The sequence below is a fragment of the Nannospalax galili genome, unplaced genomic scaffold (genome assembly GCF_000622305.1).
Source record: "Nannospalax galili isolate Female #2095 unplaced genomic scaffold, S.galili_v1.0 scaffold1263, whole genome shotgun sequence".
Lineage (NCBI taxonomy): Eukaryota > Metazoa > Chordata > Mammalia > Rodentia > Spalacidae > Nannospalax > Nannospalax galili.
Window position 1 is genome coordinate 32,256 of NW_008349124.1, and position 4,152 is coordinate 36,407.

The following is a 4,152-nucleotide window of genomic DNA, read 5'->3' on the forward strand; positions in this document are numbered from 1 at the left end:
CAGCTTTTAGTTCAATTATGCATGATCTTATTTTGAATAAATTCATTATCAATTTTACAAATTTTTAAAAGAGTATCACTAAGAATAAAAAATTTACTCTTAAAAGCCCAGATGGGATTTTGCCACATACTTACCATGTAATTCTACACAAACTGTGATTTCTCTGAGGCTGTTAGCCACACATGTTCCAAGAATAGTCTTTATTCTGTTTTGTTTTTCTCCATTGTTGAAGATGAGCATAGGACCTCATCCATGCTCAATCAAACACTTACCACCGAGTACAGCCTCCGTCTCAACAGTCTTTGTTTCGTTTTGTTTCGTTTTGGTTTGAGACAGGATCTCTCTGTAACACCAGCTGGCCTGGAACTTGCTATGCAGACCAGGCTGGTCTAGATCTCATAGAGAGCTGCCAGCCTTGGCCTCCTGTGTGTTGGGATTAAAGGAGTGCACCACCACGCCTGGCTGAACAGTGGCTCTTAAACACTGCTGTGTATTAGAATATCTGAGAAGTATTTTCAGTTCCCCACAACCAGGCTTTATCTCACCAAATGCTGCATAATAATTGGGTTCAAGACCCAGCTATCTGCTTTTAAAACTCCCGAGGTAATTACAAAGTGCTTTCAATCTTGGAAACTAATGTCTCAGAGGATTACTGTCAATTTAGAAATGAACAAATGACAAAGTGCTACGTAAATGGAAATTAAGCATTAGCATTCTTCTTCTTTCATTCAGTCAAGATTTCAATGTTTCAATACCTTACTTGCCCAACATAGCTTCTTACTTTTCATTCCTCTCTTCTAGGTCCACTTCTTTCCTTCTAAAGTACAACTTTTGGAAGAGTTAAGAGACAGGGTGTGACTATAAAACTCAATTGCTGCAAAAAGGTGTCTTAATTTCACGTTCCCTCTTGAGTAATAAAATCTGACTAGCTGGAGAAGCTAACAGTTACTTTCCCTCAGCATTCCTAACTACACTCTGGCTTCAAGTGCTGTGACCGAGGAAGTACTTGTCAGTTCGTCTGCCATTCCTGAGGTTGCATAAGGAACTACCTGACAAGATGCACAAGCAGGAAAAAAAGATATTGCTCGGAATTTGGAGGGGATGGTTCTTTAATCTGAGGAAATAAGTCTTTCAATACTGGAAAGTTCGTAGTCAGGTCTTTTTTCCTTTCTTTTTAAGTTCCAGGTATCCCAGGCTGGCCTTGAACTTGGTTAAATGAACAAGGATGACTGCTGAACTTCTCATCCTCCTGCCTCCATCCCCCAAGTGCTGGGATTGTAAGTGTGCACTAGCAGGCCCAGTCTATCTCAGCTGTTATTTGAATATTACTTCTACAGTCTCAGTAATCTCCTGGTAAGTCCACATATTATGTATTCATGTATTTGTGAGATTATGCATATACAAACTGGACATCTCATTTACTATATGTGTAATAAATGCAGAAGGCTGGTTAACCTCTGATTTAGTTTCTTCTGTAAAGCAGAGAAACTGAAAGTGTCATCCTCATAAGATTACTATGAGAATTAAATGAGATGGCATATATCCTTTAAACGTTTGTGACAGTGCCTCATGCTTAATAAGTCAATATTGGGAGGTGTTTGTATTTTGTGTCATCCTATCTTAAAATGTCTTAAAGCTTAATTTTAGTTTTCAAACTGGAATATACCTCCCTATCCTTTTTTACTTTTAAAAAATATTTTAATTTTGACTTATTAAAGAGTACACTAGTCTCTTAATATACTTCACTACCTTTCATTACCAATTTCATGACCAACTTATAATCACCAAGAAATTAACCAAATACTGACACTAGTACAATACTTCTAACTAGAAGCTACAGACTTAATTGGAATTTCTTCAGTTTTCTCACTAATGTCCTGTCTCTTTTGTAGCATCACACGTGGCATACACTGTCAAGTTTAGTCTCCATGTCCAAACGGTTTCTTCTAATCTGTCACACTTTTCAATCTCTTCTTTGCTTGATACTCTTGATGAATACTGGTCAGGTATATTGTAGCATCCTCAATTTGGAGATATCTGTTATTTTCTCATTATAAGCTGAAATCATGGAATCGGGTGAAGATTTCACAGACAACGTGCCTTTCCTGTTGCATCGTATCAGGAGGTACATTATATTGTAATCTTGATCACTTACTGAAGATACCCATGAGATTTCTTTACTATAAGTTTATTCTTCCTTCTTCACACTTTATTCAGTCAGAGGCAAATTATAGCCCAAACCACACAAAAGGGAATTCATTGCTTTAATTTTTTTAAGTTATTTTACTTTTAATTATGTGTATGGGGGGGTAATAGGGGAGGTTGAGTGAGTGCAGGTGACTGAGGAAAACCAGAGGTATTGGATCCCTTGGGGGTAGAGTGACAGACAGTTATGAGCTGTCTGACATGGGTGCTGGGAACTGAACTTGGGTCATCTGGAAGAACAATATGTGCTCTGAACCTCTGAGCTCCCACTGTTTTAAATACAGAAACATTCGGTTCCAACAAGCTTGATTCTTTTATCATAGTCCATCTTTTGTATGATTTTGATTTGTTTTATTATTTTACTTATTTTAACTAAACTTATTTTATAATCTTTTCTGCTATACTGAATTATCTAAAGTTCTCAGAGAACAAATGCTATTTCTGTCTGCCAACTCTAGTTCATACTGTACTGTTACTATGTGTACTATAATTTGGACTGTGGTCATATCTTGAGTGGAGTAGTATATATAGGAGTCAAGGGGCCTAGAGTTTGCAAGTGTTCTTATAATGCATTTCTGAGACTGCTTCAACTAAATTTCGAACAGTAAATACAACTGGTTTGTCAACACTGTTTTTACTTTTAAATGCTGAGAGTTGCTAGACTTGGATTCAGAATGGGGAGTATGAATTTAAGATTTTCAACCTGCAGGACATCAAGGTCAAAGGGCTTAATTCCTTAAGAGATATTTTGTTGCCTCTTAGTGGTAACAGCTTTTATTCAGATTTATTCCCAGTGAGACTTCTGACAGTCCTAGCTCTAAGTAAAAACTCAGTTGAGAATCTCTGCCAGGTGGACTCAAGGTCCCAATACCAATTACTACATGGGAGTTAGAAATCCGACCTAGTAGGGTATCAGAATGAATAGTGTTCCACTGGTGGTGGTCATGGATTAGTCCACAGTTCTCTAATTTATGGATTCTTCATTGTTTCTGGCATTCAAGGACCTTTAAATATGATAGATTTTCTGGCACTTCTAGGTACTTATAACAAGAATTTGTTTTTAATCAAATACCTTGCAAAAGCAAAGGTATTCCCTGTTTTTTTTTTTTTAAAGTCATTTACTGAGAAACAGAAAAAAACTTCTAAAAACATAGACATGAACTTTGCTGCCTGTTTTTCTTACCCTTTCCATTATTTCGAACAGTAAATTCTGAAGCCCCATTACATATACTAGAGACATGATCAAGGATGTCAAAGTCTTTTACTTTTGTCGACCTTTAGAGAAAACAAAATTAAAGAACTTTTAGTGCTAAGAAACTTGGTGGAATATACAGTCGTCCCTTGGTATCCCAGGAGAATTGGTTCCAGGACCCCTTTGCCAATACCAAAATCTGATATTCAATCCCTTATATTCAATAGGCACAGTATTTTCATACAACCCACAAAATCCTCCCACGTACTTTGTATCATCTCCAGAATAGATGTAATAGCTAACATAATGTAAATGCTGTATAAATAGTTGTTATACTGCATTGTTTGGGGAGTAATACCCCCAAAAATATATGCCTGTTTTAGTACAGATACATCTTTTTCAGAGTATTTTTGATCCAAAGTTGGATGAATTTGTGGATGTGGACCTGTGGATATGAAGAGCTGACTATATATACAAAAAACACAGAAAAATAAGATACAGTGGGAACACGCCAAAGTTACAAATCAGTTTTAGAGTCAAGTTCTACCTCTGTGATTAGGTATCTGGATGACCTCAACAATCAGATTCTACTCAGTGATCTCACAGTATATGATGCTGTTTAATACAACACATCAGGAGCTCTTATTGATCTGCTGCAGGCTATACTTATTTTGTTATTAAACTATAAATGGCAGTGGGATATATGTTTACCAATAAATTTTAAATGCAAACTGAAAAAAAAATCTTTCCCATTA

At 36.4% G+C, this 4,152-nt stretch overlaps 1 protein-coding gene across 1 annotated transcript in view; it reads right to left on the minus strand.

Annotated features, from left to right (window-relative positions):
• Oxsr1 (oxidative stress responsive kinase 1) overlaps positions 1-4,152 on the minus strand; it is a gene marked incomplete at its 3' end in the record, with an annotated part of 116,643 nt that overhangs the window by 21,598 nt on the left and 90,893 nt on the right. The gene's annotated exons all lie outside the window — the stretch shown is intronic.